The 25,822-nt window shown below is 37.4% G+C and overlaps 1 protein-coding gene and 1 non-coding gene across 3 annotated transcripts in view; one reads left to right on the top strand and one right to left on the bottom strand.

Annotated features, from left to right (window-relative positions):
- MIER3 (MIER family member 3) overlaps positions 1-25,822 on the bottom strand; it is a 188,134-nt gene that overhangs the window by 110,245 nt on the left and 52,067 nt on the right. For both annotated transcript variants that reach the window (XM_039244530.1, XM_039244531.1), the window contains exon 3: positions 18,190-18,328. The gene's annotated coding sequence lies outside the window, so the exon portion shown is untranslated. The remainder of the gene's footprint in view (positions 1-18,189; positions 18,329-25,822) is intronic.
- LOC120239978 lies at positions 11,387-11,522 on the top strand. The gene has a single exon (XR_005530548.1). It is a non-coding gene; the product is annotated as a small nucleolar RNA SNORA42/SNORA80 family (small nucleolar RNA).

The following is a 25,822-nucleotide window of genomic DNA, read 5'->3' as shown; positions in this document are numbered from 1 at the left end:
CCTCTGGGGGGTTCAGGGAAGGAACCTCTCAGGGGCACCTGTGGGGAAGGCTAGTGTTATGGGCAATGGTCCATGCAGTACACATGTGGTCACTCAGGCTGAGAGTTTGGTTCTATCTCTGACTGCATTGGTGCCTGGTCCTCCACTCCTCTATAGCCAATTCATATTATTATCTTTAAAACAAATGTTTTCCCCCTTTTATTAAAAATAAATATATCTTAAAAAATAAAAGGGTGCCTGGGTGACTAAGTTGGTTAAGCATCTGACTTCGGCTCAGAAAATGATCTCACGGTTCATGAGTTCACGTCCCGCATCAGGTGAACACGAGCCCTGCTTCTCTGTCTCTGTCTCTCCCTCTCCTCTTTCTCTTTCTGCTCACTCACTTGTTCCCTCCCTTTCTGTCAAAAAACTTTAAAAAACATAAAAATAAACCATCATAAGATGGTAAATTTTTAAAAATCCCAACTTAAATAAATAAGTATGTCCAAATTACTGCTAACTATTTTCCATGTTTTTAAAATATCTTATTTGTGGGGCACCTGGGTGGCTCAGTCAGTTAAGCAGCCGACTCCTGATTCTGACTCAGGTCATGATCTCACAGTTCATGAGATCCAGCCCTGCACTGGGCTCTGTGCTGACAGCACAGAGACTGCTTGGGATTCTCTCTCTCTCTCTCTGCCCCTCCCACACACGATTGCATGTATGCACATGTTCCCCCATCTCTCCCAAAATAAAGAAAATAAACTTATCAAAGGGGCATATAAACCCCAATATTTATAGCAGCACCATCGACAATAGCCAAAGTATAGAAAGAACCTAAATGTCCACTGATGGATAATTGGATAAAGAAGATGTGGTATATATATATATATGTATATATATATATATATACCCACATATATATGTATAAAATGGAGTATTATATATATTAATGTTTATATATATAAGTAATGTATTTATATATTATAATAATGTATACTGTATGTATGTATATGTGTATGTATATATATATCTATACATATATATATATATATATATATATATAAATAATGGAGTATTACCTGGCAATCAAAGAGAATATAATCTTGCCTAGAACTAGAGGATATTATGCTAAGTGAAATTAGTCAGAGAAAGACATATTTCTTATGACTTCACTCACACAAGGAATTTAAGATACAAAACAGATGGACATAAGGGAAGATAAAAACAAGGAAGGGGACAAACATAAGAGACTATTTAAATACAGAGAACAAACAGAGAGTTGCTGGAAGGGCTATGGGAGGCGGAATGGGCTAAATGTACAAGGGGAATGAAGGAACACACTTTTGGGGATGAGCACTGGGTGTTATACACAGGGGATGAATCATTGGAATCTAATCCTGAAATCATTATTGTACTAAATTCTGAATAACTTGGATGTAAATTTTAAAAATATTAATTAATTAAATTAAAAATAAAATAAGTAAGCTTTAAAAAATTACAAAATCAAATATCTTGTTCAGTAATATGTACCTAAAGAGCAATTATGAAAAAGTTAGATAATTCTGCATCCTTCTAAAAATCTCACTGAAACATCATGTCGGCATAGGAACTATCACAGATGTAGCTGCAGTAACAGGATGTACATATGCTTCTTTCTCTTACATCATATTGACAAAATAATATTTACAATGTATTAAAACACATATACTAAATGTAAAAATACCCAGATATGCTATATAAAACATAAAAGAGAAATGAGAGTTCATAAATCAATGTCAAATCTAAACACCTAGGGATAATTAAAAAGCATATTTAGCACTCCACTGTGTTTATTTATTTATTGTACTTTCTTCCCAAAATCTTATCATGAAAAATCTCAAAAATACAGAAGAGTTTAAAGGATTCTCCAGAGATTACCCACATGCACACAGTTTATTTATCCATTCTCTTGTTGATGGACACTTTGGACCTTTCTATTTTGGGCTATTATGAGTAAAACTGTTATAAATAATGTAGTACAGCTTTCTTTGTAGACATATGATTTTATTTTGCTCTCTTAATGGTGCTCTTGACGAACAGAAGTTTTTAATTTTGATGAAATCTGATTTGTAAAGTTTTTTAAATGGTTAAATCATTTGTGTCCTAGTTATGAATTTTTTACCTACCCCAATCCCATGAATATATTACCTTATGTGTTTTTTAGAAGTATAATAGTTTAATCTTTCACATTTATATCTATGATTTAATCTCAAGGTAATTTTTGTGCATGTTCTGAGATGAAGCATGTTACTAGAGTCTTTTTATTCCATGTGACTATTAAATTGTTCCAATACCATTCATTGAAAAAAAGTCATCCTTTTCCCACTGAATTGCATTGGTGACTTTGTTGTAAATCAAGTAACCATATATGCATGACCTATTTGTCCTTATGCCAACAGCACACTGTCTTAATTACTCTTTTGGACTGTTTTAGATTAATTCTGGCATCATGAACGTTAGTCCTTCAAATTCATTCTCCTTCAAGATTGACTATTACAGGGGCGCCTGGGCAGTGTAGTTGGCTAAGCGTCCGACTGTGACCCAGGTCATGATCTCAGTTTGTGAGTGTGAGCCCCAAGGTGAGCTCTGTGCTGACAGCTCAGAGCCTGGAGACTGCTATCTCTGTCACACTCTGTCTCTCAGTCACACTCTGTCTCTCAAAAATAAATAACATTTTTTAAAAAGTACCCTGTTTTAACTCTTAAAAAAAGATTGACTATTATAGATCTTTTACTTTTTTCACTTAATTTTTAAACTCGGCTTGTGAGTTTCCATTTTTAAAAATCTGCCAAGATTTTTATGGAATTGCATTAAATTTATAAATCAATTTGAGGTAACTAGACATCTTAGCAACATAAAGTCTTCCAATTCCTAAAATGATATATCTCTCTATTTAATTAGGTCTTTCAACTTCTCTTGGTAATGTTTTATAGTTTTCATTGTAGAAGAATTTGTAGAATATCTTTGATTGACTTCATTCTGGAATATGTGATGGCATTCTGTACTCTTATAAATGCAGTTTTATAGAAACATTTTTAGTTTCTAGTTGACTGTTGCTAATATGTAAAAATATATTTCCTATTGACCTTGCATGTAGTTATCTTGACTAAATTCAACTGATTTTTCTAGAAATTTATCTATAGGGGCGCCTGGGTGGCTTAGTCGGTTGGGCGACCGACTTTCGCTTAGGTCATGATCTCACGGTTCGTGGGTTCAAGGCCTGCGTCAGGCTCTGTGCTGACTGCCAGCTCAGAGCCTGGAGCCTGTTTCAGTCTGTGACTCCCTCTCTCTCTGACCCTCCCCTGCTCATGCTGTCTCTCTCTCTCTCTCTCATAGAAATAAATAAAACATTTAAAAAAAATAGAAATTTATCTGTAGACTCAACTGGATTTTAACTATAAAATCAAATCATTTGTGAATAAACAAATTTTATTTCTTTCCTTCCAAATGTATGCCTTTTATTGTTTTATTACACTGGCTAGATGTGAATAGAAGTGGTAAGAATAGGTATTATTGTCTTGTTCCGACCTTAGCAGAGAAGCATTCAATAGTTCATCATTAAAGTGGCATTAGCTGTTATTATTATTGTTGTTTAGTAAGTGCTCCTTACCAGATCGATTTAGTTCCCTTCCTAGTTTCCTCTGAATGACATAAGCTTCTCTCAATTTCTTTGATTTTTTTAAAATTTGTATCCTTTTTCTCATTCAGAAAATACTAGTCCCTAATAATGTGAATATAGGATTTTTTGGTTTTATTCTATGATGTAGATAAAATGGTTTCAAAATTATAGTATCAATACCAAAGTTCCTATCAAGTAAAGTGCAAGATTTACTTTTTATTTCACTCTTATGATAAATCTCCCTTAGACTATACAGGCAGGGCCCTATCTTCTAAAGACAATTGAAATAACTCTTTCCTCCTTATAACTGTATCACCAATTTGATGTTAAACTGTTTCATTTTACTTTCAATTTTGTAGAGTTTTTAACAAGTAAACTACCAAATCATCTGAAAATAAAGGTAGTTTTGCCTCTTCTTTTTCAAATTTTTTTAACATTTTAATTTTATTTTTGAGAGACAGAGCATGAGTGGGGGAGGGGCAGAGAGAGAGAGAGACACAGAATCCAAAGCAGGATCCAGGCTCTGAGCTGTCAGCATAGAACCCTATGTGGAGGTCGAACCCACAAACTGTGAGATCTTGACCTGAGCTGAAGTTGGACGTTCAACTGACTGAGCCACACAGGTGCCCCTCAGTTTTTAATTTTCTAATTGTTTTCCACTGAGTGCTTGTGTTGGCTAAAGTTTCACAGAGTTAATTTGTTGTGAGGACAGTGATTATTCTTGCCTGGTTCCTAAATCAAGTAAGAATGTGCACAGTATTTCTCCAATGATATCCTGCCTTAGAGGGGACTATGTATATCTATTACAACTGCTCCCTCCCCTGTATTCCTGTAAATACAATCCTAAAATGACCTTCATTATCTCTTTCTCTGCCTTAATCTTCTTTCCACTCTATCCACCCTTCATGGTTGATAAATTGTTCGAATCACTTCTGTGACTGTGCTACTTCTGTGTATATTCTGTAAAATGCAAATACCTTTGCTCAGTGTATAAGGTCTTCTTCGTAAGATGTAGTTGTTACAAGTATTTATAACACAAGAACACACTGGGGTTGGGTTTTAGAGAGAGTATAGGTCTGATGCAAAAGCAGAGATAAGGGAAATCAGAGTCATGTATAGTTCTGTATAGCAGGAGGAATCAAATCCCCAGTGGCATGAGTTAAGACCGATGGTCAAACAACAGAGGCAAAGTTAGGAACTGCAACCCTTGTTTGAGAGAGAAGCACCTCTTGAAGACCTGAAGTCTCTTCCCACTGATATTAATAAAGCACAGTTATCTGGCTCCAATTTACCTTTCCTACTTCTTTCATACTATTACTCTTGACAAACACCATCAGACTTAACTTTCTGTACCATTTTTGTACTTGGGATTTCAAATTAGGTTCGTTTCAGTCTGACACTTTTTTTCTGTTTATTTTTTAGAGAGAGAAAGAGAGTATGAATGGGGGGAGAGTCAGAGAAAGAGAGGGAAACAGAATCTGAATCTCTCTGTGGTGACAGCTCAGAGCCTGACATGGGGCTTGAACTCAAGAACCATGACATCAAGACCTGAGCCGAAGTCGACACTTAACCGGCTGATCCACCCAGGTGCCCCTCAGTCTGACACTTTAAGTTGGTCCTCTGTAGCCATGAGCCAAAGACACCAGGACCCCTATAAGACTCAAAAGATTTGACTGTGTTCTCTAGTCCAACTATTTCCTCTGCACAATGAATATTTCTTGATCCCTACTCCTAGAAATAATGTCTGGCTCCTTCCAATTTACCTATGACTTCACCTGTGCCTCTTTTACAACACCTTGATTCCTATCTTCTGCTGTAGTTACTAAAGTACAGACTTACCCTCTGAATATATTTCCTAAATTAACTCAGACTGATCCATTTTAGATTTCAATAACTTCTAGGATGATATTCTGAATCATTGTAATAAATAATCATGAATGATTGTGGTCTGATCATTACAGAAAACACTGGGCTCCATTCTTTTTTTTTTTTTTTTTTTGCTGTACTTCTATTAATACAACCTAAGGTTACACTTGCTTTTTCTTATTTGTAAATTACTAAGTAACATAAACTAAGAATCTTCTTAAGGTAAAAAAAAAAAAAACTTTTTTAAGTTAAAAAATCACTTTTTTTAAGATTATTTATTTTGAGAACTGGGGTGGGGGGAAGGGAAAGAGAAAGAGAGAGAATCCCAAGTAGGCTCCACACTGTCAGTGCAGAGTCAACGTGGGGCTCCAGCTCACATACCATTGAATCAGGACCTGAGCTGAAATCAAGAATCAGATGCTGAGCCGTCCAGGTGCCCCAAACCTTCGCTTTAAGTTTTTTCCAATGCTAGGTTTCCTTTGACTTTAAAATTTAAATAGACAAATTTAAGTAGACAATTTTTATCTTTTGAGAGTCTATCATGTAATCTACGGAGATCTTGATGATATTATCCAACCTGTAATCCATTTCTCCAGCTTTTAGTCATCTGCCTATTTGGTAAGCATCTCTTCCAGGTCTTCGAAGAGGTAGATACTAAAGGTATGTACAATTCATGAATCCTCATAAAACTATCAAAACAAAAAATAAAAAACAAAAACAACAACCCAGACCCCCCAACGCCAACATAGGTTGATTAAACAGAAATGTTTGGCCATTGTGAATAAATTAGCTAAGAATCTAACTCACATAATCCATTGTATTATTTTCCATATCACATTTCCTGGACTCATCCAGAAGAATATCATGATCGTCTTTGTCATATGTTTCATTAAACAAAAAATAACTATCAATAGCTTCCCTCTCTTCTACCAATCTCTTGTAAGGAAGAAAATGAGTTTGCTTTGGCTTGCCACACTCCTGAGGAACCCAAGCTGGCGCCTACTGCCATATAAAAGGATTCTGATTTGTTTAACAAAGGCTAGCATTCACACTCACTTGGCTCTCCCCTATCCAAGAGAAGGTGTTACTCCTACAGGAACAATAGAACTCCGTGACTCACTTCCAGGAGAGAGGTTACTCTTCATGACAGCTAATCACAACCTGGCAGCGCAAAGATAAAGCAAATTAAACTGACATAAGCTATCTTCCTAGACTGCCTATTCCTGAGAAATTCAGGGAGAATCTCACTCCTGTTGTTCCCCAGTACCTACACACAGTTCCCGGAAATTTATAACACAAGACCAACATTTAAATAAGGCTACCATCTCTATTCACTATTATAGTCACCAGTTCTTACTGAGGAAAAAGTTCGCTATCAACTGTATAACATTCATTCCTAAAGGTGTTCCTAAAATACAGGTCCTTATGGCATAGCTTTTTTTTTTTTTAAGTTTATTTATTTATTTTGAGAGAGAGTGAGTGAGCAGGGAGAGGCATGAAGGAGAGGAAAAGAGAGAGAATCCCAAGCAGGCTCTTCACTGTCAGTGCAGAGACTGATGTGGGGCTCAAAGTCATACACTGTGAGATCATGACTTGAGTTTATGGCATAGCTTTTGATTAATTTTTTTCTCTGCCAGAAATTATTTTGGTGGAAGGTATTCAATAAATACTTGATTTTGTCTTACCTAAATCTATTAGTTTTTTAAGAGAGAGGGGTGTGAAATTTCAATTTGGAAATAGATTTTATCAGGGTACTTGGTGGCTCAGTTGGTTAAGTGTCAGACTCTTGATTTCAGCTTAGGTCATGATCTCCCAGGTTTGTGAGATTGAGCCATGTGTAAGGTGCAGAGCTTGCTTGGGATTTTCTCACTCTCTCTTGTCTCTCTCTCTCTCTCTCTGCCCCTTCCCCTACTCATGTGTGCTATCTCTCTCTCAAATAAATAAATTAATTAATTAATAAAATTTTAAAAGAAAAAATAGATTTTATCTATTCTGATTAAAAAGGTAATTTTTAAATGTTTATTTAGGTTGTGTGTGTGTGTGTGTGTGTGTGTGTGTGTTTGAGAGAAAGAGTGCAAGCAGGAGAGGGGCAGAGAGAGGGAGATGCTGAATCTGAGCTGTCAGCACAGAGCCCTAACATAGGGCTCAAACCCATGAACTGTGAGATCATGACCTGAGCCAAAGCTGGATACTTAACTGACTGAGCCACCCAGGTGCCCCAGAAAGTAATTTTTGAAAATATAATTATAATATATCTGAGTATTTCCTGACTCTCAGCTCTTCTTCCAGGCAGTGTTCACCATTCTATTAATTAATTTGTGCATATTGGAGGAATCCTTTTTTCCAGAGCACTATTTTACATTCCAATAAATTCCTAGAAACTCTATGTTAAATTGGATTCTGTTCCTACCATCTGTACTTTCTTCAAGGAAACATAACAGAAAATAATTCTATTTAATAACAAATAGGGCATGAAAAGGAATACAACAAAAATAAAGTTTGTAAGTAAAACTGAGTTTCTCTTAGGACAATTTCCAATATAAAATGGGATTCAACTAGCAAATCCTGGCATAAACTTTTTCGGCTTCCAAATGAAATAATTAAAAAGAAAGATGACGACTACCAAGATCAAAGCACAAAACTGATAATTAACCTATAGGCAAAAGAAGCAAGGGGAAAACTCCACTAAGTCAGATAGAAACTGGAAAAGTTTAATCGATTGCTCTCTTTTTCTATGCCACTGGGGAAAACAGCAGCACTCGTGGGCCAGAAGTCAGGTTGCAAAGCCCTTCCTGCTGTCCTGAATGAAGAAATAAAAGACTGTTGCAATGAGAAACCTTAGATGGCCAACTTCCTGCCACAGGGTTTGAGGAAGCCAGAATCTTCTCTTCCTACAAACATTCAAACTCCATGATAAAAACTAGGCAGGAAGTGGGGTAATACTGAAGGTGCTATAGTCTTCTGGGTAAACACTGCAGAAACACCAAGACAGAAAGAGCGGTGAAAATAGAGGGTCTAGCAATTGTAATGTTTCACAAATCCCACCAATAAAAGGGGTTAGAGACAGTGAGGGTAGGAAAAGATACCATCTCTGGCCAGCAGAGTCTCACTCGATAAAAACTTGCAAGAGGCTGAGAAAGCGCTAGCAGCTGCCCAGCAGATAGGCCACAGATCTGAGAAGGGAACATGCAAGGTAAAACCCAAGGGCAGTAGTGTGCTGGTAAACAGACTCTGACTATCCCACCACTACCATCAACTCCCCTTCCATTTTGTAAGTTTTTGCCACTTTCCATGGTTTGAACATTCCAACTATAACGGATCTCAGCTGTCAATGTCACTGAACCACAAGCTAGGAAGAGAAGCACATGACCCTGGGTTAGCATAAGCTGGATCCATCAAATTCCCTGGCAAGCACTAGATGTGAATGGATTTCTCTTCATTCTAGGATGGGTAAAGAAGAGCCTGTCAGAAAAATGCTTCAGGATGAAGGAAGGAGAAGAATGGTAACAATAGCTAGTCGGAATTGAGCGCTGGTTGTTTTAAGAACTTTCTACTTTACAAAGAAAGTTCTACTTTTAATCTTCATAGCAATTCTATGCAGTAGGAAGTATTATCTTAATTTTAAGACAACAATCTGAAGTTTTATGAGATAAAGTAATTTTTGCCTTGCTCATGCAGCTATTAAGTAGCAGATTTGGTCTTTGGACTGCTGAACAGCAAAGCCCATGCACTTAAACTCTAAGCTAAGCACAAAGTAAACCTGCAATAAATGTCCTGATTTCTTGACTCATTATGATAAACCATTCATCTTCCTTATAAATTATCATCATTTTATACTTCTTTCTCTTTTGAATTAATGAGAGATTTGTGTTCAGGACTATTCTATTGCTCTTTCCTAATTTACAGTGACAAGTAAGTGGACTCTAGGGGTAAGATATTTTTTTGTGAATGAAGTGGGGTGTAGGGGTATAAGTGTGGTGGGGGATACTCAGAGAACAGGGAAACAGGATGCCAGAATGCAACAGATAGAGAGTAGGGGCTGGGAAGCATACTCCCAAATGAAAGCTGTCTGTCAACTATCAGTATTTCGATATTCTCCTAAATTCATGCCGGTCTTTTACTTTCCTGTCATCAATGTTAAGAGCCATATGGATTTATTAGTCATCCAACACTCTAGCTTGATATATACAATGACCTTTATTCCATAACAACTACCTCCTCCCATTGGCACACCTGGGGATCTTTGCACATCTATGTGCTCCACCTATGATATACTGAATTCCAGTAAATTGCTCACTGACTACAACCTTCTAACTCTCCCACATCTTACTCCTTCACTTCACATTTGATCTAGTCAATCGCTCAGAGACCATCTCCTGTGTTTCCCACTAACTTTCCTTCCCTTCTGTCTTCTCTCCTTTTTTAACTCAGCCTATCCCTGGGTTATATCAGTTCAATCACAGCCTCATCAGTAATCTCACCACCTTTGACCCTTTGCCTCCCATCATCCCTCAGTGTTCATCCCTCAGCCCTCTCAGCCTTTGAATGCAAGTTGCTGAGAGAATCAGGCAATAAGGTTCTCTATCCTCAGCTTATTCTTCCTCCCAGCCCAAAAGTCCTTGAGTAAATGCTTTGTCAGATGTTTCTCCTATTCCTCACAGAAACTATTTCAAACTTTTACCATATTCCTAATCTACAGACCTCTCCTTAACTTCAGAAGACCTTGACTGCACTTGAAAAATGTATTCCACTGGAGATGCTCCAGATTGTTGGGACATCAGGGCACTGCTGAGCCCACAGTCCATAAGCCTTTTCAGCAGTAACTTCAGTACTTCCTTCTTGAAGACTCCACATCCCTGCATTGGCTGAAAGCCCTGGGAATTTCACAGGCAAAAAAGTCTGCCTTCCATACCCAAGTGGAGATGGCTCTGGAGTTTGAGAATGCTGGCACACATATTATTGACACTAAACCCCACTGCCTCCAGCCTCCTGACAATCCTGCAGGGGCTGTGTGGAATACTTAAGAGAGAGCAACTGCCTTCACATAGTATTAATCTCTTCCAAGCCTTCCCCACTCTTGGGTTCTCAAAGTTACTGACCTAGAGCAGAAAAAATAGAAAATTTATATAAGCCCAAATCTCTCTGATTCAGCCTTGATCAAACTGAATTCTGGATTGTAATAGAGGTGCCATATGTATCAATAATAGGAATCTTGGGCGCATGAGATGTTGACACAGACATTTTACGATTTCAAAACTCTGAGCTGGCCATTGGAACTTGCTACAGAGATAAAGATCAAAGATGGACTCCATTAACCAATCAGATGTGCTGAGCACACTAAAAATGTGAACATTAGCCAGGTTAGGGTAAAGGTCCTTTCTTGACAGATTATGTTTCTTATCATGATGAAATCAATTCCTGGCTAGTATGCATTTAAGAAGTTCAACAGTTACATCTTGATTTTTAACTACAACGGTTTACTGTTTTATATTACCCTTAATTTTGAGATGATGATGCTTGTTTTACTTGTTTGAGAAATTTTATTTCTTTATTGTTTGTTACAGGAAGTTCAGTTTGGATTTCTTCATCAACATTGTAACTAACCTTTCCATAATTAATTCAAATGAACATAAAGGGAGTATCAGATCCTCTTAGAGTTAGGAAAAATACATCTACTTTCTTCTTTTCCATGCCTGTCGTTGTAAACTAAATTGTGATTATATCAGAGTATTTTCCCCCAGTATTTATTGTGAGAAAACATCAATCTACAGAAAAGTAAAGTGAACAATAAAATGAACCACCATTTGCCCATTATCCAGATTCAACAAACATCATGAAGCTGTCAAAATTGTCTAAATGGTTTAAGAAGCCAAAGCAAGCACATGGTGATGGGTTGACAGTGGGCCTTGTCTGTGGGCCTCCCAGAGTGCACCTGTGCCAGAGAAGCATGCAGCCCTGAACCATTGCCCAGCCTCCTCACTGGTGGGCTATGAGCACTGAAGGGGACTGTATGTTGTAAAAAAATAAATAAATAAAATTAAAAAAAAAATTAAAGACCAATACATATATTTAGCTGTATATTTAACAGTGCACACTGGTCCCCTGAACAACTACCTGTCAGATCTAAGGGCACTACAGCTCAGGCATCCACTACTACACAGTGAAAGAGCTATTCTCTCACCAGGGCACACCTCAGACCTCAGAGTGAATATTTCTACTTTAAAAAAAAGTATTTATTTGTTACTTATTTTTAAATATTATTTATTTTTGAGTGAGAGAGAGAGAGAGTGAGTGGGTCAGGGGAAGAGAGAGGGAGACACAGACTCCGAAGCAGGAGCCAGGCTCTGAGCTGTTGAGAGGCTCCAAACCATGCACCGTGAAAATCAAGACTTGAACTGAAGTCAGTTCAGTTCAAACAGTGAGCCACCCAGACACCCCTAAAAAAACTTGTTTTAATGTTTATTTATATTTGAGAGAAACAGAGACAAAACATCACTGGGGAAAGGACAGAGAGAGAGGGAGACACAGAACAGAATCCAAAGTAGGCTCCAGGCTCCCAGCTGTTAGCACAGAGCCCACCGCGGGGCTCATACCCATGAATGATGAGATCATGACCTGAGCTGAAGTCAGACATTCAACCGACTTAGCCACCCAGGCATCCCGGATATTTCTACCTCTAATTTTAACTTTTTATTTTTATGCTTCATTAGTTATGTGGGTTTTAAAAATTATTACATAAATAGTACACACACACTGTAATCCATCAAACGCTGCATGGGAGTTTTTATTATTTTCCTTTTTGAAAGTTCTCAGGCCCTTCTTACCTCTGAGGTAACTAGTTGATTTGGATCATTCCAAGTTTTTTTTCATAGCCACACAATTATGTGTAAACACATGGTGTTAGTAAGCCCTTGTCTCTTAGCCCCATCCTCCTCCCTGCCTTGTGACTGCAGGACTGTAACTCAGCTTTCTGGTTTTCTGTTAGGATCCTCATTTGTTTCCAACTTGCTAATAGATGCCCATCATCCAGGAGTGCTTCTTCCCTCCTGCAGCTGCAACCTTGGCCCTTGGCAGTGGCTGAATAAGTCTTGCAGTTTTTTTCAACAATTGCAGAACCAGATACATCAAATAGCCCCTCACTTAGAGATGTGCAAGTTCCCTTTCAGTTAGGGTTAAGAGATTGATACCTAGTTCATTGTTATTTTATATTTAGCTTTCTCTCTTTCATAAAACTGATATGATCTCTCTCCTCCTACTAGACAATGATACAGAAATATTCATATGTTGGAGTTTTGTTCTTCCCCTTATTTACATGTGTATTTTTAACAATAAATGGGATAATGTTCATTACTTTACAATTTGCATTTTTCACTTAATATTTCATGCACAATATTTGCAGGTCAGTATATATAATTCTAACTGATTTTCTCAATAGTTGCATAATATTCCAGTATATGGACAGACTGTAATTTGTTTGAGAATTCTGTTGATGAATGTACAAGCCCTAACTTTTGCTATTACAAAAAAAAATGATTCAATAAACATCCTTGTTCATATATCCTTCTACAATAATACATTTGTTTCTGTTTAAAAAAATTACTGGCAGTGGGATTGCTCTGACAAAGAATGAGGTATTTACATTTGTGTGACACCGTGTATACTGAACTGAACTGGTCATACTCCTCAGTTTACGACACCGTACCACGGACTCCCCTCTAGAGCCTCCAGAAAGAACATAGCCTCTGCCAACACCTTGACTTAGTCCATGAGACTCATTGCAGATGTGGGACCTCTGGAACCATTAGATAATAGATCTGGTTGTTCTGAGCTACTGAGTTTATGGTCATTTATTACAGCAGCAATAGGAAACTTTTAAGTTTCTGTTCTTATTAAGTTTAGGTATTAATGTTATATATTATTCATGAAGTAAGTTCAGTAGCTTCCTACTCACTGAATCCCACTACTTAATTTTTTTTTCTGAGACAACTTGATAAGATAGATGTTACTTGATTGTTTTCCAAAGTGTGAAATTCATGTTTCTCCAACAATGGATGAAATTAATTTCCACAAGCAAGCGACACTATTGATTCTTTTAATGTTTGCCAGTCGTGTGAGCAAAACATGATGTATTGTTGTTACTTCAATTTGCATTTCACTGACTATCAATGAATCAGAACACTTTGTTGGTAATTTGGATTTATGATGTTCTACAAATCTTTCCAAATTTATTGTGTTTTCATTTATTCATACTATCTTCTTGCTAAAGAAGTTTTTAAATTTGGTAGGTTTACCTTTTCTCTTGCTGTTTTTGGGTTTTCAGGCTTGATCAAAGTCCCTCAGGCACTTTGATGGCTCATGTAAACTCTGACATTTTCTTTTTTTTTTTTTTTTTGTAATGTTTTATTTATTTCTAGGAGAGAGAGAGAGAGACAGCGTGAGCAGGAGAGGGTCAGAGAGAGAGGGAGTCACAGACCGAAACAGGCTCCAGGCTCTGAGCTGGCAGTCAGCACAGAGCCCGACGCGGGGCTCGAACCCACGAACCGCGAGATCACGACCTAAGCGAAAGTCGGACGCTTAACCGACTAAGCCACCCAGGCGCCCCAAACTCTGACATTTTCTAACAGTATTTTTTCATTTACAACTATGTCTTTACTCCAACCAGAATTCATTTTCTAAAATATTATTAAATATAGGATTCATTTGAGTTTCTCCCCAGTTGCACCAACACTATTAAATAATTCAGCCTTTCCTCAGTGATTTGAATTATCATCTTTGTTATGTATTAAATTTTCATTTATATGGTATCTATTTTTTGTTCATTTCTTTATTTTTAAAAACATTTTTGAGGGGCGCCTGGGTGGCTCAATGTTTAACCAACCATCCAGGTTCCCTTGGATTTAATTTTATATTAGCTTTATCATGCGTATCAATATTAAGTAGGCAAGTTTTCCCATACTATTGTTCCTTTTCTCTGTCTTTTAATGCTTTTCTTCTCTTTTACCTTATATTTATGCCTCATTACAAATTTTAGGATCCAAATAAAAGAAAAAAATTATATGGAATTAAATTTACAAAATAATTTTAGGAAATTTTAGAAAATGTGACATTTGATGATACACTATTGAGAAAATCTTTTCATTTGTTTATGTCAAATTTTTAAAAATTGCCTTGCTGAACTCGATTTATTAGCATGTTATTTAAAATTTTTGAACCTGTATAAATGAAATTATTCTATTGTTCTGCTTTTTATCTTTGTATGACTATGTTGGATTTGTAAAACTATTGTAAGGAGTTTCATATTTTTATGTACTCTGGAATAGTTTGGTAAACATAGGAATTATCTGTGGTTTGAAGGTTAGAGGGACTTTAGCTGTGACTTGTCCAGACTTGTTGCTATTTTCATTATTTGAAAACAATTTTATTATAGGGGCACCTGGTAGCTCAGTCAGTTAAGCATATGAATTCAGTTCAGCTCAGGTCATGATCTCACAGTCTGTGAGTTTGAGGCCTGTGTGGGGCTCTGTGCTGACAGCTCAGAGCCTGGGACCTGCTTCAAATTCTGTGTCTCCCTCTCTCTCTGCCCCTTCCCTGCTCATGCTGTCTCTCTCTCTCTCTCAAAAATAAATAAACATTAAAAAAACTTAAAAAAAGAAAACAATTTTATTATGAAAACTTTCAAATAAGCACAAAAGTAGAGAAAATAGTGTACTGAATCTATGTATGTACAACCTACCTTTGACAATTATCACAAGAATTTTCCATTCTTGTTTCATCTATCTTTCCACTTTATTTTGGTGGAATATTTTATTTATTAAAAAAACCTTTTTTTCATGTTTATTCATTTTTGAGAGACAAAGAGAAACAGCGCAAGTTGGGGAAGTTCAGAGAGAGACGGAGACAGAATCTGAAGCAGGCTCCAGGCTCTGCGCTGTCAGCACAGAGCCCTAGGCGGGGCTCAAACTCACGAACTGTGAGATCATGACCTGAGCCGAAGTCGGATACTTAATCGACTGAGCCACCCAGGTGCCCCGATTTTGGTGGAATATTTTAAAGCAAATCTCTGGTTTCATATCATTTCATCTGCAAGTTGTTCACTATGTATCTCTAACAGATAAGGTCCATTTGTTTTAAACATAGCCTCCTCACCACACCTAAAAGAAAATTTCCTGATTGCTTAAAAAATATCTTTTTACTATTGGTTTGTTTGGATCAGAATCCAAACAGCATCGGTGCATTGCATTTTTGTTGTACTGTCTCTTGATTCTCTCTTAATTTATGAAAGTTCTTTCTTATCTCCTCCCACTCTGCCCTCCCCGTGCCATTTATTTATTGGAAAAGCAGGTTGCTTGTCCTACAGTTTATTTATTCTAGCTCTGGATTTGGTTGATTGTTTCTTTGTAATATTATCTCTACTTATTTGTTGTTTATTTATTTTGGGGACACTGAAAATTAGACAAAGTCTTGAATGTGTTTAAGTTAAATAACTTTTTTGTTAAGGATTCTTCATAGATGTGTGGTATACTTCATATTGCACCACATCATGATTGCCCTTAGGTCTAGGTCTGACTGTCCCACTTATAATGATATTGAGATTGATGGTTGAATTCAGGTTAGTATCAGCCTAATCCATTTGTTATAAACTTCACCATCAGCCTTTCACCTAATAGCAGCCATTAATAAGCATTTCTGATTCAGTGAAGAAGAGGCTGAAGGACATGAATAGACTTTTCCAAAGAAGACACCCAGATCACTAACAGATACATTAAAAGATGCTCAACATCACTCATCATCAGGGAAATACAAATCAAAACCACAATGAGATACCACCTCAGACCTGTCAGAATGGCTAAAATTAACAACTCAGGCAATAACAGATGTTGGCCAGCATCCAGAGAAAGAGGCTTTCTTTTGCACTGATGATGGGAATGCAAACTGGTGCAGCCACTCTGGAAAACAGTATGGAGGTTCCTCAATACATTAAAAAGAGAACTACTCTACAACCCAGAAATGGCACTAGGAGGTATTTATCCAAAGGATATAGGAATGCTGATTCGAAGAAGCACACGCACCCCAATGTTTATAGTAGCACTACTGACAATAGCCAAAGTATGGAAAAGGCCCAATGTCCATTGACTGGCAAATGGATAAAGAAGGAGTGGTATATATATGCAATGGAATATTAGTCAGCAATCAAAAAGAATAAAATTTTGCCACTTACAACAACATGGATGGAACTAGGGTGTGTTATGCTAAGTGAAATAAGTCAGTCACAGAAGGATAAATATCATATGATTTCACTCATATGTGGAATTTAAGAAACAAAACAGAAGCTAATAGGGGAAGGAAAGCAAAAATAAGATAAAAACAGAGATGGAGACAAAGCATAAGAGACTCTTACAAAGAGAATAAACTGAGGGTTGCTAGCCAGATGTTGGGTTGGGTGATGGGCTAAACAGGTGATGGGCATTAAGGAGGACACTTGTTAGGAGAACACTGGGTGTTAGATATAAGTGATGAATCACTAAATTTTATCCCTGAAATCATTATTACATTATATTTTAGCTAATTTGTATTTAAATATTTAAAAAAACATTCCTTAGAGCCACTGTTTCATTAGGATTTACAAAAATGGTGAGGTTTTTTTTCTACTATTGTTTTTGCCTTTGTTAATTTGAAATTCCTCAACAAAGAAGAATCTTTCCTTATCAACTATTTAGTTACACTGAAGTGCAGCTCATACAGGAAAGTCAGGCTGGCCCTGCCTTCCCTAATATTTTCAATCATATTGGTATTTCTGGTTTTCAAAAACTTTCAGTCACTTATATATTGCTAGAAAAAAATTCTAGATTTTCACTTTATTACTGTAGAATGCACAAAGCATTTTTGCATAATTATTTGACCTCTCTCATAGCTCCTTTTTCAAACCTAAAATAATGGTATATGTATATACATACATGTATATGTGTGCATCTGTGACTGTGTATTACACAGTGTTTGTACATTATTTAACTTTACAAACAACCAACTTGAGGTTTTATTTACCCTTTTGATTTTCCCTTCTACGAGTCTCTTCTTAACTGATTCCAAGTACTCATACCTATTTCACATTTAGAGTGAGTCTGGGGTTGGGGTAGTTTCTTAAGTAATTTATAATTCCAAATTACCTTACTGTTCTATTTCTCCACTTAACACACATTTAATCTCTGGTATTTCATTTTACTACACAGAGGCAAGTTAGAACTCATTGGGGAAAAAAATTCCTCCATTTTTAATTTCTATAGGCAACCTACAAATTTACTGCATTCTTGCCTCTTCTTTTTTTTACCATGTCCTCTCTCACCATAGTGAAAGAAGGTAATTATTCAACTAAGTACTTCATCTATCTCTCCCCCATTCCTAGAGACCTTAACTGATCAATGAATGTTTCTCGAGTGTCTTTAAATTCTATCAACTGATTTTCTTCCCTAGTCTGTAAACAGGCTTAAGTCTCTCCCATTTTGGTTAAAGAGACAAATATCCCCCTTTGGTTATCTCCATGACTTTTATTTCCATTACAGCCAGCCCACTGAAATATAATCTATGGTTTCTACCTACAATCTATCCTCTGCCCTCATTACTTCTCCAAATCTTCTCTTGCCAAAGTCAGCAGTGGTATCTTCCTCGCTAAAAACCAATGGACTCACCACAGCATCTGATGCTCTTGACCTCTTTGAAATGCTTTCCTTTCTTCACTTTCTCAGATCTTCCTCCCTCATCTGCTCCTGATTCTTCTACTTCTTTGACTATCCCTTCCTATTCTCCTCTGTAGTTTCCTCTTTCTTTCTAAAACAGAGAAGACAATCAATGTCAAACTTCCCACTGTTTTCATTCTCTTTTCCCTCTTACTCTGGAAGAAAATAGCATCAATTAATGTTTACAGGATGATAGCTTCTGGAGCTGAAATCTGGTCCAAAACATTCCCATAAAGTCTTCTGTGTCCACAACAGACTTGCTTAGATATCTTGTTGGCACAAAAAAGGCAGCGTCCACATCTAAACTCATACTTTTTCCTCAGAACTTGTTTTTCTTCCCACACATCCCTTTTGATGTATAGTACTGCTATCTATCCAACTATCTAAGTCATAAATTTGGCATGATAGTGTGAGACTGTGTGATTGCAACAGAAAAGCCACTGAATAAAAGATGATTTATCATGCTGCCTAGGTGGTTCCGTCAGTTGAGCATCCGGCTTCAGCTCAGGTCATGATCTCATGGTTGGTGGGCTCAAGCCCTGCATAGGGCTCTCTGCTGACAGCTAGCTCAGAGCCGGGAGCCTGTCTTCAGATTCTGTGTCCCCCTTTCTCTCTGACCCTCCCCTGCTCATGCTGTCTCTCTCTCTCTCTCTCTCTCTCAAAAATAAATAAAACATTTAAAAAAATATTATTTATCATATGCTTAAGGATAATCTCATAAAAGGCAATTATATATATATATATACTTTTTAATTAACTTATTTATCTTGAGAGAGAAAGGGCACATGAAAGGGGTATGAACAGAAATAAGGGAGAGAGAGAGAATCCCACTCAGGCTATGTGCTATCAGCATGGAGTCTGACTTGCAGCTCAATCCCACAGACCATGAGATCATAACCTGAGCTGAAATCAAGGCTTGAATGCTCAACCTACTGAGCCACGCAGGCACCTATCTATCTATCTATCGATCTATCAACTGTCTATCATCTTTTTAAGTAAGTTCTACATGGGGCTTCAACTCATGACCTTGAGAAAAGAGTCACATGCTCTAACAACTGAGCAAGCCAGGTGCCCCATAAAAGGTAATTATAAGGAATTTAAACAGGGGCACCTGGCTTGGTGTCAGTAGAGCATGCAACTCTTGATAGGGGGTCATGAATTCAAGCCCCATGTTGAGTGTACAGATTACTTAAAAAGAAAAGAAAAGAAAAGTAAAAACAACCAGACCTCAAAAGAATCTCTCAACAAACTCTGGGTCCTAAGCTCACCTGAATTGCTTTTCTTGACTTTTATGTATTTCCTCCGTCTATAACTAGAGTTTTCTGCTAATCTATGGCTTATTAACACCACTATAAGTTTGACCCAGTGTTACCTTCCAGGCCAAGCCCATAGCAGCATTTCTCTGAATTCCCTGAATAGCATGGTTCACAGCCAGAATCAGACTGCCTCAAGTTAGCTGAGTCAAGGCGTGCAAACATGTCTGCTCATGTCCTCTACCTTAGCTAAACTTGTAGACAGAAACATACTCTGTTTGAAGGAGCTGTGGGGAAGCTAGACTATATGTCAAGTGTCAGTTCTTGACTTTTTACTCTTCACAAATCTTCACATCTAAGAGAGTTATCAGTAGAGTGCTTGTCTGGCTCAGTTAGCAGAGTATACAACTCATGATCTTAAGGTCGGGAGTTTAAGCCCTATGTTGGGTGTAGAGCTTACTTAAAACCAATTAATTAATTAATTAAAAAAGAGTGAAAAATTAAAAAAAAAAACACTGATCAAGTTCTATCAGTTCTACCTGTCTAATATTTCACAGATCTAACCTCTTCATTTCCCTCGCTCATTTAAGCCACCCTTTTCTAAGTCCTTCCAATGTGTCCCTACATCCTCTTTCTTTCTTCTCATCAGTCCTTTATGCTACAGCAGGAGTAACCTTTTTAAAGTATTGAATTGAGGGGTGCGTGCCTGGGTGGCTCAGTTGGTTTGGTGTCTGACTTTGGCTCAGATCATGATCTCACGGTTTGTGGGTTCAAGCCCCTATGTTGGGCTCAATGCAGACAGCTCTGAGCCTGGGTCCTGCTTTGGATTCTGTGTCTCCCTCTCTCTCTCTGCACCTTCCCTGCTCATGATCTGTCTCTCTGTTTCTCAAAAATGAATAAACATACTGCTTCAGATTCTGTGTCTCCCTCTCTCTCTGACCCTCCCCTGTTCATGCTGTCTCTCTTTCTCTCTCTTAGAAATAAAAATAAAAACATTAAAAAAATTCTTTTAATGAACAAACATTAAATTTTTTTTTCAAAAATAAAGTACCAATTTGATAATGTCACTTTTTTACTTAGATCTTTTCATAGGATAAGTTAATACTGACATCTGACTTGTAGATATCTATAAGTCAATTCAAGCTTCTTAATATGATTATATTAGTTTCCCAGGGCTGCTGTAATAAATTACCACAATTCAGTGGCTTAAAACAAAAGAAATTTATTTTTCACAGTTCTAGAGGCTTGAAGTCCAAAAGCAAGTCGTTAGCAGGACAATGCTCCCTCTGAAATCTCTAGGGAAGAATACTTCCTTACTTTTTTCTACAATCTGGTGACTCCTGGCAATCCCTGGCATTCCTTGGCTTAAACTGCATCACTCCAAACTTTGCCTCCATCTTCTCAAGGCCTTCTTTTCTGTGTGTCTCTCTGAGCCCCCTCCTTCTTCTTATAATGACAACAGTCATGGGATTTAGAGCCCACCCTATATCCAGGATGATTCCATCTTGAGATCCTTAACATCTGCAAAGACCTAGCATTCTGAGGTTCCCTTAATTTCAGGAAACTATTAGTTAACTCATTACAATTGCCTACAGGCCTTTTATGATATGATATCTATTTACCTCTGTTGCCTGATCTTTTACCACTCTTCACCTCTCATTCTTATCTCCAGTCATAACTAACGCCTTGCAATGCTGGGACCACAGGATGTTCCTTCTTCCTCTGTAAAAGGACCATTGCATTTTCTGCCCACCTCTGTCTGGAATGTCCTTGCAATCAATCACCCCTTGCCTGACTCTGACTATTTTTCAGATTCAGTTGCTCTAGGAAGTTTTCCCAAATCTCACCCCTCATTTCCATATGCTCCCTTTACCGAAGATTTACCTCAATCATAGCATGTTTTGCACTATTTCATAATTTTAATTGCTGCATCAATTATTTTATAGGTCTCTTTCCCCATTTCTTTGCCACCCACATAATCAATAAAGGACCAATCATTTCTTGTTTTGTTTTCTTTTTAAAATTTTTTTAATTTTCCAAGAGAGAGAGAGACAGAGCATGAGTGGAGGAGGGGCAGATAGAGAGGGAGACACACATTCCAAAGTAAGTTCCAGCCTCTGAGCTGTCAGCACAGAGCCCGATGCGGGTTTCAAACTTATAAACCATGAGATCATGACCTCAGCCAAAGTTGGCTGCTCAACCAATTGAGCCACCCAGGTGTCCCTCTTGTTTTGTTTTTATTTGTAGTATTCTCAGAGCCTAACACAGTGCCTAATGGGCACTCTACAATTGATTACTGAATGAATGAATGAATGAATGAATGAGTGAATGAATGAATATCTTTGAAAGGCAGTTCACATATGGTAAGAATTTTCAGATGTCAAAATTGATATGCAATAGCATCTGTGGTGGTTCATTCATGTTTCTCCTTTAAAGATATCTTCATCTAAGGAAACTGAGAGAAGTACTCCATGAATACTGAATATTACATTAGGCAATATTAAATTACCCTGTTTGGTTTTGGTGTTGCATGTGATGAAAACCCACTTTGATCTGACTGTAGCCCTATTCATTTTGATTATCCTTACATAAAATAATGTAAGATTTTTGATTATAGTCATAAACTTGAATGATAGAATTATCATATGAATGAGTTTAAATTCCATATTAATATTAACTTTAAGGAAAATTATGTAGTTCTTTTTCTGAAGAGAAGAAAAGCTTCTATTGAAGTTGGAAACTGTATACCTGCAAGTGAAAGAACCAGAAAAAATAGCTTTAAAGAAAATAGAAAGTTAAAGTATGTAGATAGTATTGGTTATCTTTAGGTAAGTCACTGCTCTCATTACAATAGAATTTAAATTACATAGCCACCTTCAATAAAATGAGGACAGAGACATGTTATTTAGGAAGATCATATTCCTTTTGGTTAATTTTTGGAATGAAAGGATCCCAGGATTTTTCAATATTTTCCTTTTTGGTTAACAAAACATCAAGAATTATATAAGTATGTAGCAGGATCTCACACTTGTCAGAATGACTAAACTCAACATCACAAGAAACAACAAGTGTTGGTGAGAATTTTTTCTCTAAAAAAGGAATCCTCTTGCACTATTGCTGGGATTGCAAACTGGTGCAGCCACTCTGGATAACAGTATGGAGTTTCCTCAAAAGGTTAAAAATAGAACTACCCTACGATCCAGCAACTGCACTACTGGGTATTTATCCAAAGAATAAAAAGACAATCAAAGGGATACATGCACCCCTAACTTTATAGCATTATTTACAATAGCAAAATATGGAAGCAGGCCAAGTGTTGATCAACGGATAAAGAAGATGTGGTGTATATATACAATGGAATATTATTCAGTCATAAAAGAATGAAATCTTTCCGTGTGTAACAATATGGATGGAGTTAGAGAGTATTATACTAAGCAAAACAAGTCAGAGAAAGCCAATACCATATGATTTCATTCATACGTGGAATTTAAGAACAAAACAAACAGGGACACCTGGGTGGTTCAGTCAGTTAAGCGACTCTTGGTTTCAGCTCAGGCCATGATCTTGCAGTTCGTGTATTCGAGCCCAGCATCAGACTCTGTGCTGACAGTGCAGAGCCTGCTTGAGACTCTCTCTCCCTCTCTCTCTGCCACTCTGATGTTTGTTCTGTCTCTCTCTCTCTCTCTCTCTGAAAATAAATAAACTTAAAAAAAACTTTCTTAAGTAACAAAACAAACAAGCAAAGAGAAAAAAAAAAAAAGAGAGCGAGTGACACAAATCAAGAAACAGGCCCTTAATTATGAAGAACAAGCTAATGGTTACCAGAGGGCAGGGGCGGGGAATGGGCAAAATAGGTGATGGGGATTAAGAAGTGCACTTGTGGTGGGCACTGGGTGACGTATAAAATTGTTGAATTACTATATTGTGCACCTGAAAGTAATATTACACTGTATGTTAACTAACTAGAATTAAAATAAAAGCTTTAAAAAACAGTATGTAGCAGGCTAGCTGGGTTGCCTGAAAGAGAAGAACTTATAAGCTAATTGTGGTTGAAGGACACCAACAAGTAGGACATCAATGATGGGAACAGTTCCTGGAGTCCCTTGGTCCCTGTGGTTCCCCTCTGCTCCAGTTATGGGGAAGCACTTGTAGCTTGTGTTTAAGGGAGTTGTAAGGACCTGCCAGAAGTGGTGAGATTCTCCAGACTAACACCAACCCAAGTTTCCAAGGGGCATCAAGAACAGAATAACTCAAATGTGGAGGGACTGAGCTGTGATGAGACTAGGAAATGGGAGTTTCTCGTGTCTGCCTGGTCTTCAGATTGTTTTTGGGGAACTAACTCAGTGAAATGAAAGAGGATGACTAGTAGATAAAAAGACTACCCTTTTCTTCATTTATTCCCTCCCTCTTCTCAGCTCTCTTCATTCTTTTCCTTTCTTCGATTCTTTCTTTCTTCGATTCTTTCTTTCTTTCTTTGATTCTTTCTTTCTTTCTCTTTCTTTCTTTCTTTCTTTCTTTCTTTCTTTCTTTCTTTCTTTCTTTCTTTCTTTCTTTCTTTTCTTCCTTCCTTCCTTCCTTCCTTCCTTCCTTCCTTCCTTCCTTCCTTCCTTCCTTCCTTCCTTCCTTTCTTTCTTTCTTTCTTTCTTTCTTTCTTTCTTTCTTTCTTTCTTTCTTTCTTTCTGAGGGAGAGTGGAGAGTGGGTGCAGGAGAGTGGGGAATGATGGCCAGAGAGAATTCCAGCAAGGGCAGAGAGAGAAATAGAGAGGGAGAGAGAGAAAGAGAAGCAGGGCTCACCCAAAGCAGGGCTTGTGCTCACTGAATGTGGGGCTCAAGATGACCTAAAAGGGAGCTCAAGCTGATGAACAGTGAAATCATGCCTTGAGTGGAAGTCAAATGCTTAAGGCCAGGTGCCCCTCTTGTCTCTCTATCCTCTCTCTCCCTGTTCTCTCAAACGCTTGCCGTCTGTTCCTCATTGGATTATTGTAAAATAGGAAAAAAAATTATTCATATAATAATAAAATTCATATAATAAAAAAGTTATTCATATAACCTTCCCCTTCAGCCTATCTTTCTGTGAAGAGAGGCCATGGCGGGAAAGAACTCAATACTCTCTTATAACCCTCATTTCTGAAAATCTAATCATTCATTGTTTTTTTTTAATTCATTCATTTGTTCATCATTCATCATTCAACATTTATTGAGCCTATAATGTTCTAGGTATAAAATTTATCTTACAGATCAATTATTTTCAATCATTTTTCTTTAAGCCATGCAAGCCTTTTTCTTCCAGGAAAAGATCACTGATTCTCAATATGGAAAACATAAAAGCTGCACTGAGTGAATTGGGATGGGGACACAGAACTTGCCCAACTCCTATCCTGTCTTGTCCTGCAGCCCCTGAAAGATTCTGTGCAGCACAGCATACATACCACTGTCCTGTAATGGCCACTTTTGGAGGATGCTAGTGAACTACTGCGTTAAGTTTAAAACTGATAAAAAGAGAGCAAAGAATTAATCATTACTCCTGTGTTTCCTATACACACTGTACTGCAGAATAACCAAATAATGAATAAGTTTCTCTTTATAGGATTACAGATAGAAAGAAGGAATGATATTGAATTCAAATATTACCATTTTGCAATACCTAGTGAATCAACAGATCCAGTCAGTGATCATCGATGGCGGCTAACATCACAAAGAACAACAAGACTTTCTGTGCCACCTAATAGAAGAATGCACACTACCACTCATGACGTTGCTTTGGAAAATAAATCCAGGGTAAATCTTGTTAATCACCAGATCCCATTTTCAGAAAATTTAAAGGAGACAGAACCATGAAGTTCTTTTGTTCTCTGCTTTTCTTGAACTTGGCACCCCACATCAATACCTTCTGCCCGACTTCAGGTGCTCCCGTATTAGAGACCTAGATAGAACAATTGAGGTATTAAGTGGACAATTTGTTTACCTTTGAGCTTCCAGACAGAACTCTGTCTCCCCATCTTCAACTCCACATTGTCTACCAGATCCCTCTCATGAGCATTTAAATGTGCAGTTGGTTCCCAGTGAGTCCATATTACTAAATCAGATGTATATTGTCTGTCAGTCTTCATCTTATTTGACTTCTTAGTAGCATCCGTTGTAGATCCTCTTTGAAGCCATTCTGTTGTCCCTGCTAGTGTGACATTACATATCCCACTGGTTGTCTAGTCTCTCTGATCAGGGCTTCTCATTCTTTTCTGCCAAATCATCTCTACATATTGGACATTTTTAAAGATTCAGACCTGGTTTCCCATCCTTCTCATTCTGTTCTCTGTCTTTCTCTCTCTCTCTCT

The sequence above is a fragment of the Hyaena hyaena genome, unplaced genomic scaffold, assembly GCF_003009895.1.
Source record: "Hyaena hyaena isolate Hyena2069 unplaced genomic scaffold, ASM300989v1 scaffold_241, whole genome shotgun sequence".
NCBI classification, from domain to species: domain Eukaryota; kingdom Metazoa; phylum Chordata; class Mammalia; order Carnivora; family Hyaenidae; genus Hyaena; species Hyaena hyaena.
This window is presented reverse-complemented; position numbering and strand designations above follow the sequence as displayed.